Source organism: Vombatus ursinus, unplaced genomic scaffold, assembly GCF_900497805.2.
Source record: "Vombatus ursinus unplaced genomic scaffold, bare-nosed wombat genome assembly UNPS02014818.1, whole genome shotgun sequence".
Taxonomy (NCBI): Eukaryota; Metazoa; Chordata; class Mammalia; order Diprotodontia; family Vombatidae; genus Vombatus; species Vombatus ursinus.
The window spans coordinates 51,697,135-51,712,106 of record NW_020954596.1 but is presented as its reverse complement, the minus strand read 5'-3'; the positions used below and the strand labels follow the sequence as shown (position 1 = coordinate 51,712,106).

Sequence of the window (14,972 nt, the reverse complement as noted above, 5' to 3'; positions counted from 1 at the left end):
TTCACATGTCAGGAAGGTTATGTTTAAGATTCTGCAAACTAGACTTCGGCAATATGTGAACCAAGAACTACCAGAAGAGCAGGCTGGTTTTTGAAGAGGCAGAAGAACTAGGGACCAAATTGCCAACATTTGCTAGATTATGGAGAAAGCAAGGGAGCTCCAGAAAAACACCTACTCCTTCTTCTTTATTGACTACACTAAAGTCTTTGACTGTGTGGATCACAACAAAATGTGGCAAGTCCTCAAAGAGATAGTATGAGATTATCTTACTTGTCTCCTGAGGAGCCTGTATGCAGGCCAAGAAACAATAGTTAGAACTGAATGTGGAATGACTGAGTGGTTTAAGATTGGAAAAGGGGTACCATAAAGCTGAATATTGTCACCTTATTAATTAACTTATATGCAGAAAACATCATGTGAGATGCCAGCCTGGATTAATCAAAAGCTGGAATTAAGGTTTTTGAAATATCAACAATTTGATATGCAGATGATTCTACTCTGATGGCAGAAAGTGGAAAGGAATTAAGAAGCCTCTAGATGAGGGTAAAAGTAGAGTGTGTAAAAGCTGGCTTGAGGCTTAACATAAAAAAAAAAAAAATAAGATCTTGGCAACTGGTCCCATCACTTCCTGGGAAATATAAGGAGAAGAAATGGAAATAGTATCAGATTTTATATTCTTGGGCTCAAATATCACTGCAAACGATGACTGCAGCCATAAAATTAAAAGATGCTTGCTCCTTGGAAGGAAAACTATGGCAAACCTGGATAGCATACTAAAAAGCAAAAACACCGTCTTGCTGACAAAGGCCCATATAGTTGAAGCTGTGGTTTTTCCAGTAGCAGTATATGGCTGTGAGAGCTGAACTACAAGGAAAACTGAGCACTGCAGAACCGATGCTTTTGAATTGTGGTGCTAGAGAAGACTTTCGAGAGTCCCTTGAACAACAAGGATATCAAATCAGTTAAAACTTAAAGAAACGAATCAGGCTATTCACTGGAAGGTCAAATACTGAAGCTGAAGCTTAAATGAGAAGATGAGAGTCATTAGAAAAGACACTGATTTGGGGAAAGATTGAAGGAAGAAAGAAAAAGGAAAAAGAGAAAGCAGAGGATGAAATGAATAGATGGTATCATGGAAATAAGGAACATAAACTTGGACAGATTTCAAGAGATAATGGAAGATAGAAGGGCCTGGTGTGCTATGGTCCAGGGGGTCACAAAGAATCAGACATAACTGAACAACAACAAAGTTGGTAAACTGGTCAATAAGCATCTGTTAAGTGCCTACTTTGTGCCGGCACCCGTGCTAAGCACAGTGGATACCAACAAAAGCTCTTGGGGAGCCCCATATCTAATTGAGGATATAACATAAAAACAGTTATGGACAAACGATACATACAGGAAAAATTCAGACCCGTCCTGAGAGATTGACTCTTAAACCCATTTGAGAAATCAGTTAGAAACACCCCTGGGCCTCAGTTTTCCCATCCCTAAAATTAAAAGTGAGACTGAATGGCCTATGGAGTCCCTTCTAACTCAAACTCTATGCTTCTGTCATACTATGATCTGCCAGTGAAGGAGAATTGATGTACTGAAGAGAGTGGGTGTTAATAGCAAGAAGAAGTCCAATAACAATGCTTTGTTTTTTGTCTGCATTTGCATTTAACATTTATCAGTAGCACAGTTTCATTACATACTCAAGTCTGTGCTCATGGTCAAGCTTGCACTAAAGCCTGTGCCAATATTTCTCTAATTTAAGGCAGTGAATAGGGTTACTATCGAAGATGAGAGAACAAATAAAATCTCAATCTATAACTATGAAAACATGTTATTTTAGTCCAAAGCAAGTTTGTTTTTTTAATATTTCAGCCCTTGCAACACAAGATTCACCCTTCAGTGGAAAATCTGTATGTGCAGTTGATTTAATTGTATTTTCTGGTTTCTGTAATGACCCATCTTTATTAATTACACAGTATGCCTATGTCCTACCAACTAGTAACCAGCTGCAGGGTTTTAGTGTTTTCATCACAAAGTGTCAGATCCACCATTGATTCCATAATTCAAAGAAATGGTTGCATGGCTCCCGGAGTCCCATAATGAAATGTCTTCATTACATTTTTTTTTATTACTCCAAAGCCTGTCATGTTTTTAAACTCATGGTATGATGGCGTGCTCTACGACACACTTCGATTGCCACAGCAAGAGAATTCTTACTCTGATGCTGCTGTATTTATTGAGAGCATGTTGTACTTCAGGAACCCCAATAAATTAATAAACAAAACAAAACCAACTCTAACTCATTCAATTCCAAATCTTTCCTTCATATCTCCAGTAATGGGATTCACAGTGATGGCACATCACAGGGATCTCAGAAGCAGACCCATGGGCATATTTCTGCATGCTGGACAAACAGGTCAAAATGTGCCTGGCCCTAAAAAGCACAAAGCATACCTTCAGAATTCATTTGAATCAGGTCCTGAGATGGCAAAGTGGGTAGAGAGCCTCTACTGCTGGAGAGGCTACTGCTTGGAAAGAGTTGAGGGTCAAGGACAGAAGGACATGAAAGGGAACCAGGCAAAGGAAGAATACACCTGAGATAGAAATTGCTAGGGTATAGGGAGAAAGGCAGAAGCAGATCATTCAGTAATTCCTTATTCCAACTATCCTTGACATATAGAAGGTAAGCTCAGTTGATTCTATAGCTACCTCATATGGCTTATCACCCTCAAAGTTTTATCGCCTGAGGCAAAGTTCTATTTGCCTTCCTTCTATATATAAGAAGTCAGTAGTTAAATATTTCTAAAATTATATATGTATGTGTACGCATGTGTGTGTGTGTGTGTGTGTGTGTGTGTGTGTGTGTGTGTGTATTCCAGAGACCCAGTGAAATGAATGTTGGCTTAAGAGTCAGAGAATCTGGGTTCAAATTTTCTTACCACTTGTGTGTCCTTGGGCATGTGATTTAATCTCCTTAGACCTATGGTTCCTTATCTATAAAATGAAGGGGTTAGACAAGGTGCCCTCTAAGGTCCCTTTCAGCTCCAAATCTATGTCCCTATGAATGGTTGTTACAACCTTTAACAAATCAATTGATCAATCTATGAGCATTTATTAAGTGCCCTCTATGTTCCAGGCACTGTGCTAAACCCTGGGGACGCAAAAAGGGGCAAAAGATAGAGCCTGCCTTCAAGGAGCTTACAATTTACTGCTGGAAACAATATGCAAACAAATTATACACACACACACACACACACACTCACATATACATACCAAGCTATACACAGTATACATAGAGAATTAGTAACAGAGGGAAGGCACGATAACTAATTGAAGTTGGAAATACATTGGTGATATATTCTTCTCTATTACTGGATGAGTGAATAGATTAATTCAGTAGTGCAGGGGAGATAAATTCTGGATTATTTTCATGCACATATTTCCTCTGCTATATCCATCCTCCTTATCTTCTATGAATTCAGGGAATTGTGTTTAATTATCTTTTCTCATTATGTATAATTAATCACACTATTCATGTCCAATAACTATTTCACATAATAATGAACTCAATTCTCCTTCTGACATGCAAATCAGAAAGTGGCCTCATATTGTATTGTCCATGAACCTGGTTTGAGCAGAGAATCGGGGAGGGAGATTGAGAAAGGGCATTCTCTTTGTTGCAGCCAGGGATAGAATTCTGTCTTGCAGTAGCACAAGAGAGAAGAATCAAGCAGATCAGTAGCCATTATTGGGCAAACAAAAGTAATAAAAACAAAGCAATCTCTTTCATGACCTTGAACTTTGATGTGAAAAGATCACTTCTCACATTTAAGGTTTTAAGGGTAAGGGTATAAGGAAAGGAGAACAATTATTTATTAAGCACCTACTATACGCCATGTACTGTCTAAATACTTCAAAAATATTATCTCACCTCATCACAGCAACCCTGCAAAGTGGATGCTATTATGATCATCTTTTTTTACTTTTGAAGAAACTCAGGTTAAGTCACACAAATATTAGGTGTCTGAGCCTGGATTTGAACTTCAGTCTTCCTGACTCTAGGCCCAACACCTAGCTGCCTCTGACAATAAATGAGGTCACAAAATTTTTGGCATACCCTTGGAGAATCATATCCCAGTATTTTCTTCTTTCCTATCCCCATGATACTAAAAAAAATTGTTATGTATTAAATAAAGTTTTCTTTATGAAAAATTAAACATTTTATTTTATTTTTTAGATGATTATGCATAATAAACTCTAGAAATTATTCCTTTCCATATTGCATATTGACTAGGTAGCATGAGAAAGAGTATAGGAACAAAAAATGGTTTGGAGTAAGTCTAAAAAATGTGACTTTCAGTAAATGGAATTTATTAGGTGTGCATGAAATTCATTTGTTCTTCCCTCTGTATCTTATCGGTGTTTTGTTTGCTGTACAAACACATATGGCATATAAATAGAACAGATGAAGGGTCATTTGGAATTATTACAATACTCTACCATGGAGTAGCTACAGTTGAAACTAGTCAAGAAACTTGGACAACCTGACACCTTTGTTATCTACTGATAAGAAGTTCAAATATCCCTTTTCATTTGTTTAATGTGGCAATTAATTCAACGTCAAATCTATAATCATTCTATTTTTTTTTATTTGAGGAACTCTTTCACCATTACCTTCTTATCCACTCCCAAACATGTCTACTGTAGCCAGAGAAAATACTTTCCTACCTACCCCTCCCACTACTTTGCTTTTGTTTTTCTATTTTTATTTACTCATCTATGTGTATGTGGTTTTCTCCAAGTAGAATGTAAGCTTCTTGAAGAAAAGAACTATTTCCTTTTTTTTGTCTTTATATCTCTGTTACCTAGCACAGTACCTGGTACACAGTTGATGCTTAATAAATGTTTATTGAATTCAATTGATGAAAACATAGAGAAAGCTATTTTCACCCGTATGGAAAGATGGAGTTATAGACTCATTGTTGCAATGAGAGAACACCATTCTTAGGGGTGTGCTGGAAAATGTTTAACATCAAGGTCTCCGACACAACAACGACAACAACTACAACAACAAAAAATGACGTGTGAGACTCAGTTTTAAGTTTAATCTGCATCATTAACATTTTCTCCAACCGTTTCTTAAGTCTAGACAATTAAAAAAACAATAAATTAAGCCCCAATTTGTAACCTTTCACCACTCATGCTGTTCATTCGGCAATTGACTCTCCTGAGTTGGTTGGAGCTGGCTCCGACATACTCTTGATGGTATCTCAGGAAAAGATGGCTACATGGATCCATTTGGGCTCATGGAAGGGGACCAGAAAGTAGTGTATACTTTTTTTAGCCAGATATTTGGAGTTTTATACTTCCTCTGACAGTTTTATATGTAAGCACACACTGTAGAGTATTAGAACATCTTCAAATATAATAACACATATAGCCATACATATATGTATGTGTATGTATAGATATATTTGTATGTCTATGTTTGTGTATGTATACATATATGTATATGTGTATGTCTATATGTGTGTGTATATAGATATAGATAAAATATATTTGTAGAAGATATATTGAAGAGATCCTTTAGCAGCTTCTGGGAAGATGAAACTTTGTTTGGGACTCTGCTTGTACATTCTTATTCAGAGTATGGGAAACAAACTCCTATTAAATCACAGAATCTAGATTTACTGGCATACCAGATACAAAAATCTAGATTAACTTATTCAAAGAAAAAATATTTAAGATTTTGCCTCAGAACCTTTAGATATTAGCTCCTAGTACTTTACAGTGGTAAACTTAGACCCGGTCTTCATCACTGCTCCATGAAGGTCAACACTGACCATTTAGTACATAAGAAAACTGGACCATAGTTATTACAACTACAGTAAATAGACTGCCTAACTATTATGGCTACAAAGGTATCATATAAGTTGGATTTATATGCTTTTAAGGAATGCAAAGAATTTCACATAGAATATTATGTTAATCTTCATGCCACCCCTTTGAAGGTAAGGAGTGTATAAGTATTAATAATGCAATTACCTCATAGGAGAATCAAAGCCATCAGATGCCCAGAATTCTCTATCCTTCTAAAAAACAAAATAATAACATTATAAAACTCTGCGCATTTACCATCTTGGTTCAGACCTTGATGCAACATTTTGAACCTATGTCATTGAATTTAAAATGCCATTAAGATCAATGTCTCCAGAATTTCTGACATCAATAAAATATAAATACAAATTATAAGTAATTGAAGCTCACATTCTCTGGGCTTATAATATTTACAAAGCTCAAAACCTTATAAGGTAAGCAATATAAATATAATATTATTTTCCCTATTTCTCATATGCAGGAACTGATGCTCAGAAAAGTTAAATGAATTGCCAGTGGTCACCCAGATAATAGATGATTGTAATTCAGGCCTCCTGACTCCAGATCCAGAATTTTTTAATTTTTTTTTCACTGCAACAACATCACTCCAAAAAGAATCTATATTTTCAACAGATATTGTACACAAAATCTTCTGTACTAGCAAAATATCTACCTCCCTCATCCTTCCTCCTCCCCCCAAAAAGGCCCTTTTGAATTAGCATTGATTCTAAAATTCACAGTTGCTTTGCTCTTTGACAGTTTGTTCAACCTAGAGATTTTTTAAGTTTTCTGTGCTATAATAGACACTCATCTTGGGCTTTACAATTAGGAATCTAATTGCTTTTGTATAATTTAGTGGGTTAACATTTTTTAGTAATTCATAATCAGGACTATTTATTCTTTCATTGGAAAACCATTCTGGCTTAATTTCAAAGGTTTTCACTAGGTGGGGGGTAGGAAGAAGGAGAGAGAGAGAGAAAGAGAGAGAGAGAAGAGAGAGACAGAGAGAGACAGAGAGAGAGAATGAACAGTGCTAGTAAAGGTTTCCCATAGAAGATGGCACTGGATTGTACCTTGAAGCTAAGCATTTCAAGAGGCAAAAGGAAGAAAAGAATACATTTTGGACACAGAAAAAATAGGCAATGCAAAGCATAGAGTTAGAAGAAGAAATATTTGGAGAATAGGAAACAAACCTGGTGTGCTGGATTATAGTATGCATAAAGGAGGGAATTATAAAATAAATTTAGAAATGTGGGTTGGAACCAAACTGTGAAGGAATTCAAATGGAAAGTTGAGGGCTTTGAATTTTATCTTAGGAGAAATAGGGATTCACTGAATATTCTTGATTGGAGGACGAGATGATAGTGTCAAAACTGTGCTTGAGAAAGAATGTTTTGGCAGCTATGCAGAAGATGGATTGGAGAGGTGAGAAAATAAAGACAGAGAATTCAATTAGAAGGCTATATTCTAGGTATGAAGTGATAAGGACTATAGTGAGGTCCAAGTGAGTGGAGAAAAGGGATGGCTATGAGGCAACCAATTAAAAGTATTTAAATTGGAAAGCAGTCAAGGAGTTAACCTGCCTGTATGACCAAAGTCATGTTCGTAAGATATAGTAATAATGGGAGTTACTGAAGAGGACCAAAGAAAATATCAGACAGCATTTTGAGCAAAAATGAACCCCCAGGGCCAGTTAGTCCAACTCTTTCATTTTACAGATGAAAAACCTGAGGTCAAGAAAGTTTTCATAACCTGTCAATAGGTCATAGAAGCAATAAGTAGAAGATCTAAACTCAAAGCTAGGTGTTCTGACTCTAGACCCAGCACTCTTTCAACAGGACCTACCTCTCCACACCAATGTGGATTACAACCCTTCTGTGCCTTGGTACATGGCTTAATGAGTTTTTGTGGACAAAAAAAATTACCTGATGGCTAACCTTTTGGAAAGTATACCTTTCACTCTACTCCCATGAATACCATCCTAGTTTTAGTAATACTAATTTATCTTCTTGCATCCAATCTTTCCATTCTCCAACTTATCTCCCACAAAATGATATTCCTAAAACACAGTACCAATCATGTCACTGCTCTGATCAAGAGGTCCCAGTGGCTCCCTATTGCCTCTAGTTGAAAATTCCCGTTTGGTATTTAAAGCCTTTCAGAGTGTGGCTTCTGTCTACCTTTCCAGTTTTATTGCATATTTCTCCCCTTCGTGCATTTTATCCAGCCAAATTCACCCACTTTCTGTTCTTTAGACATAATACATGTACTTTTATGCCTCTGTAAAGCCTGTCCTTGAATTATTGATATTTATTCTAGGTTCATAGGATTGTTTACTAGAATGAAAAAGAATTAATGAAAATAACTACCCATTTCCAAACCCTGCATTTGATAAACACCTTTATAAGTGGTTTGATGGTAAATCTGCGTCCATACTTAGAAAGGCAAAATGAGGTCTGTGCACAAAACTTATATAAGTTAAATTATAAAATTAGTTAATGTAAAATTAATGAAAGATAGTGTTAGACCAGAGTAGAGGATAAAAGCAAACCACCAATGTCAAATCAGTGGAGGAGGAGGTCATACCAGTGGCTTCCCAGCTTTCCCTTTTTGTATGGGAAAGGTCCTGTCACTGACCTATGTCAATAATGTTATTTCACCAATTTTCTTCTCTTCCCAGAGGGTCTCAGGCAGTGAATGGTGTGTAAGTAATGTTATATGATACTATATCAGACATATAATTTGAGATCTTTAAGTGAATGGTTGGGAAGGGGCTTGGGGTGGGGGGAGGAGAATAAGAGGAGAATATTTGGCTTACCTTCGTTGCTAACTTGGTCTATCTATTGGACCTTTTTTCAAAGAGATAGAGCCTTGTGTTCATGATTTTGGCTGAATTCCGGGAAATATTCCTGGAGCCCCAAGGGGCCTATTCTTCTGCACAGGTGGTCATGAGCTCATAAGGGGCTGTATGACAAAACAGAACAAAGGTGTCAAAGTATGCTCATGGCCTTCATTTCTAATGGCCCTAACTCTCCTGAGTTGGTCTTCAGACATTAAAACATGCTACAGGTAGAGAAAGTCAGTTAATATCCACTAAGGGCTCACTATTCAATACTTCACATATTGGGATATATCATATGGGAAAGAAGTCAATTATTAGGAGCTAGGAATAGGACTTAATACAGTCCACCATGCCTGGAGAACACTCTCAAACTCCCCTCCACCTTTTAGAAACACCATTACCCTGCAAGCCTAAGCTCAAGAGTCACTTCCCATATGAAAGATATCCTGATCTTCCAAGTTATTAATGTCTTTCTCCCCAAAAAACAAAAAAAAACTTATCTGCAAATCCATCACTTTTCATTCCTTCATCACTTCATACTACACAATAATATTCCACTACATCATAGTTCTCAAATTGTGGCCCACAAACTTGTGGCTTTAAATATATACATACATACATACATACATACATATACACACACACAAATATATACATACATATATACACACATATATATACACAATCACACATATACACATATATACATATGTGTGTATATATAAATATTTAGATACATATTGATAACTATTTCCATTGAATTAGTTTCCTATGTAGTCCCATGTATTTTGTTATATGCATTTAAAAACATTATTCTTAACAGGGTCCATAGGTTTCACTAGAGACAGTCAAAGGGTCCATAATACAAAAAAAGGTTAAGAAACCCTGAATCACATCCAACACCACACTTTGTTCAGCCATTCATGAATCTATGGATATCTACTTTATTTCCTTTGCTTCTCCAATCTATTCTACCTCCTAAAGGCTACTGTCACTGGAAAGTGTTTTTTTCCTTTCCTTTTATAAAATAGATTCTGCTGAATCTTAGTGCTTTAAAAGCTAAAATTCATATAAGATCCCCAGAAAAGTCCTAAGAACATTTCTTTCTCTTGCATAACAAGAAGTATAAGTGAGAAAAATAAGTCAATCCACCCATATTTATATAGTGCCTTATACTGTGTTTTATACTTTCTCTGCTCTACAGATCTAGGCCTAGTAATCTAGAAGGCCTATAATGAATGAGATTAAAAACTGTCACACTTTCTTATTTTAAAATTTATTTTGATTTATCAACAATCAATTCCATAAGCTTTTGAGTTTTAAATTTTTCTCCCCCTCACTCCACATCTTTCTCCCCAAGATGGCATGCAATCTGATATAGGCTATACATATACATTCCTATTAAACATATTTTCACATTAGTGATGTTGTAATGAAGAATTAGAACCAATAGGAGGAACCACAAGAAAGAGAAAATAAAACAAAACAGAAGAAAAATATAGCAAATAGTATACTTCGATCTGCATTCAAGCTCCCTAGTTCTTTCTTTGAATGTGTATAGCATTTTCAATTATGAGACCTTTGCATTGCTGAGAAGGGTTAAGTCTATCAAGATTAGTTATCATACAACATGGCTGTTACTGTGTACAATGTTCTCCTGTTTCTGCTCACTCCACTCAGTACCAGTTCATACAAGTCTTTCCAGGTTTTTCTGAAGTCTGCCTGCTCATCATTTCTTACAGCACAATAGTATTCCATTACATTCATATACTACAACTTGCTCAGCCATTCCCCAATTGATGGGCATCCTCTCAATTTCCAATTCTTTGCTACCACAAAAATAGTTGCTATAAATATTTTTGTACATGTGGGTCTTTTTCCCATTTATATGATCTCTTTGGGATACAGCCCTAGAAGTGCTATTGCTGGGCCAAAGGGCATGCACATTTCAGGGCAGCTAGGTGGTGCAGTGGATAGAGCACCGGCCCTCAAGTCAGGAGGACCTGATTTCAAATCCAGCCTCAGACCAAACACTTGACACGTACTAGCTGTGTGACCTTGGGCAATTCACTTAACCCCAATTGCCTCACCAAAAAAAAAAAAAAAGGGCATGCACATTTTTATAGTCCTTTGGGCATAGTTCCAAATTGCTCTCCAAAATGGTTGGATCATTTCACAACTCCAACAATAATGCATTAGTGTTCCAATTTTCCCACATCTTCTCCAACATTTATCATTTTCCTGTTTTGTCATGTTGGCCCTTATGATAGGTGTGATGTTGTACCTCAGAGTTGTTTTGATTTGCATTTCTCTAATCAAAAGTGATACATAGCATTTTTTCATATGACTATAGATGGCTTTAATTTCTTCATCTGAAAACTTTTTACTCATATCCTTTGACCATTTATCAATAGGGGAATGACTTGTATTCTTATAAATTTAACTTAATTCTCTATATATTTTAGAAATAAAGCCCTTATCAGAGAACTGGTTATAAAAATTCTTTCCCAATTTTCTACTTTCCTTCTAATTTTGGTTGCATTGTCTTTGTGCAAAAACTTTTCAATTCAATGTAATCAAAATTATCCATTTTGCATTTCATAATGTTCTCTATCTTTTGTTTGGTCATTAATTCTTCTGTTTTCCATAAATCTGATAGGTAAACTATTCCTTGTTCTCCCAGTTTGCTTATAGTATCAGCCTTTATATCTAAATCATGAACCCATTTTGACTTTATTTTGGTATGTGGTGTGAGATTTTGGTCTATGCTTAGTTTCTGCCATACTCTTTTCCAGTTTTCTCAGCAGTTTTTGTCAAATAGTGAGTTCTTATCCCAGAAGCTGGGATCTTTGGGTTTATCAAATAGTAGATTACCACAGTCATTGGCTACTGTGTCTTGCATACCTAACCTATTCTATTAATCCACCACTCTATTTCTTAGCCAGTACCAAGTAGTTTTGATGATTGCTGCTTTATAATACAATTTAAGATCTGGAAAGACTAAGCCACTTTCCCCCTGAATTTCTTTTCATTAGTTCCCTTGATTCTGGACCTTTCGTTATTCCAAATGAATCTTGTTATTATTTTTTCTAGCTCTATAAAATAATTTTTGGTAGTTTGATTGGTATGACACTGAATAAGTAAATTAGCTTATGTTGAATGGTCATTTTTATTATATTAGTTCAGCCTACCCATGAGCAACTGATGTTTTTCCAATTATTTAGATCTGACTTTATTTGTGTGAAAAGTGTTTTGTAATTATGTTCATATAGTTCCTGGGTTTGTTTCGGTAGGCAGACTCCTAAATATTTTATAATGTCTACAGTATCTTTAAATGGAATTTCTCTTTCTATCTCTTGCTGTTGAGCTTTGTTGGTAATATATAGAAATGCTAATGATTTATGTGAGTTTATTTTATAGCCCACAGCTTTGCTAAAGTTGTTTATTATTTCAAGTAGTTTTTTACTTGATTCTCTAAGATTCTCTAAGTATATCATCATATCATCTGCAAAGAGTGAAAGCTTTGTTTGCTCTGCCTATTCTAATACCTTCAATTTCTTTTTCTTCTTTTATTGCTAAAGCTAATGTTTAGAGTACGATATTGAACAACAATATTGATAATGGATATCCTTGTTTCACTCCTGATCTTATCAGAAATGCTTCTAGTTTGTCCCCATTACATATGATGCTTGCTGAAGGTTTTACGTAGATGCTACTTATTATTTTAAGGAAGACTCCATTTATTCCTATGCTCTCTAGTGTTTAAAAATGTCACACTTTCTCGCTCTAGATTTAAAAAAAAACCCACTATTGAGTCTTTTTTCTTTACCATGATAGAAAAATCTGCTATTTAATTGGTTCTTAGGCATCCCTAAAACTAATATCAGTTGAACTCAGTGCAGAGCTAATAACATGGTGGCCAGTGGACAATTCACCATACTATGGTCTAAAAGATCAAAAAGGAGCATTAGAAAAACCTAAAAGTCACCAATAAGTAGAGGAATACTAACAATAATAAATTTATTGGTAGACCAGGTTCTAATTGAATCATGAGAGAAATATTATCTGGACAAACATTCAGACCAGTGCCTTTTCAGGAGAGGGATGAATAATCACAAAAACAGAACTAGCTCTGCCTCAGATGATTCACATTTCAAGTTTGGTACACAGAAAGCAGGACTCAGAGTTGGAGTCCTCTTTGTGGTCAGAGTCTTGTTTGTTTGAATGGATCACTCATTGCCCAAGGGTGCTTTTGAATGTTTGATGTGGCAGGCCTGCACTCAGAGAACCAAACCTGCTTTTCAAACATCTTAAGACTCCTTTTATGCACCATCAGTTTTTCAACTCCAATTTTTAAGAAGGTTTTTCGGTAGGATACAGTCATACAAGCCATTTAATGAGAGAGTTAATTAAATGACCTCTAAGATCACGTTTAGCTCTAAATCTGCATGTGCCAATCTGCAACCAACCTGGTTAAAACTCCCACCTTTGCTGTCTAGCTGTAGTACACACAATCCTCCACAGGAGGGTAGAAATCACAGTTTGTGTCTATCCTGTGACAATGCTTTGGGGGGGAAAAATCTTTTGGTTCAATAGCTAAGATCTTTGTTCTGTAATAATCTAAATTCCAAAATTACAATAGCAAAGAACAACTGCATATCTATTCCTACATGTAAACAACGTAGGCAACTACCTGCAATATATGAAATAAAAGACCTTTACAATCTAAGACAACTCCAAAAGACTCATGGTGGAAATTGCTATCCACATCCAGGAAAAGAACTATGGAGTCTGAATGTAGATCAAAGCATACTGTTTGCTCTCTTTCTCTTTTTTTTTTCTTTCTTCTTTCTCGTGATTTTTCCCATTGGTTATAATTCTTCTCTACAGCAAGACTAATATGAAAATATGTTTAATATAAATGCATATGTATAGCCTATATCAGATTGCACGCCATCTTGGAGAGGGGGAAGGGCAGGGAAAGGAAGAAAAAAATAGAACTCAAAAGTTTATGGAAATGAATGTTGAAAACTAAAAATAAATAAGTATTTTTTTAAAAAATAAAAATAAAGGGCCTTCCCTCCTGCCCCTTGAGCCTATTATGGCCTGTCTTCCCTTCCAACCTAGCCTGAAATTAGATTCATTTCCCTGAGTCAAATGACAAAGAGTGGAGCATTCCAATGCTTAGCACAGAGCCTGGAACATAGTCGGTGCTTAATAAATGTTTATTGATTATTTTCTCCAAAAGACTACTGTTACTTTTTACATGTTATTTGAGCTTGAGGGATACAATTATAAAGTGCTCAGAAATTCAAACATTCAGATATGACTGCACTGTTATTTCTTTGGAATAAGATAATTGGATGCTAACCATATGGACCACACAAATGGTTTTCACTTAGACTTTGAGTTATCTTTCCAGGCCAAAGCTATAACTGTCTTCCTTCCTATATCATTAAAAATGTCCATCTATTTTTGGTCACAGCCCAACTTAACAGTGTTGACAAGTTCCCCAGACAATTTCCAAACCAAAATACAAAGCTTGAGTAGTCACTAGTTCAATTACGAAAGCTTTGCAAATGCCCAAGATGCACAGATGCCATTAAAACCTGCCAACCATTCCTATCCTGTAGAAGAAAGGAAGTCAAAAGAAAATACACAGAATAAGATAATTGGACATTTAAAGAAAATGTGATAACTAACTCAACTGGTGATCAAACTCACAACTTGGACATTAACAGCTAACTACTCATAGCAAATGAGCCAAATTGAAGAAAATAAACATTCAAGGTTTTACTTACTTACATAAGAAAAATCAGAGTCTCCAGGGTCCAGGACACACTTCAGAATGAGGACCAACCATATAGGGTGATACACCAGTGTCATTTGGCAGGGTTTGGAGTCCAAATAGGAAGCTGAGGGATAGATTGCACATAGCACTATACTTGGAGGCAGAATAGAACTATATTTGGATCCCTACTCTAACCCCACTCATATGGCAGAGCAGTGAGTAGAGTCCCTGGCCTAAATCAGGAAGACTTGAGTTAAATTTTGACATAAGACACTTCTTAGCTGGGCAAGTCATTCAACCTCTGTTTGTAAAATAAGGATAATAATAGCACCTATCTCCCAGAGTTGTTGTGAAGATCAAGTGAAAAAAATTGCAAAGTGCCTGGAACATGGTAAGTGCTATCTAAATGTTAGCTAATATGATGATGATGATGATGATGATGATGATGATGATGATGATGATGAT

General features: G+C 35.9%; 1 protein-coding gene across 6 annotated transcripts in view; it reads right to left on the bottom strand.

Moving 5' to 3' along the window:
• GRXCR1 (glutaredoxin and cysteine rich domain containing 1) overlaps positions 1–14,972 on the bottom strand; it is a 237,167-nt gene that overhangs the window by 177,018 nt on the left and 45,177 nt on the right. For 2 of the 6 annotated variants that reach the window (XM_027836553.1, XM_027836558.1), the window contains exon 2: positions 8,693–8,838. The gene's annotated coding sequence lies outside the window, so the exon portion shown is untranslated. Of the gene's footprint in view, positions 1–6,042; positions 6,090–8,692; positions 8,839–14,521; positions 14,602–14,972 lie in introns of those variants that run through there. The other 4 variants (XM_027836554.1, XM_027836555.1, XM_027836557.1 and 1 more) reach the window with 4 other exon arrangements.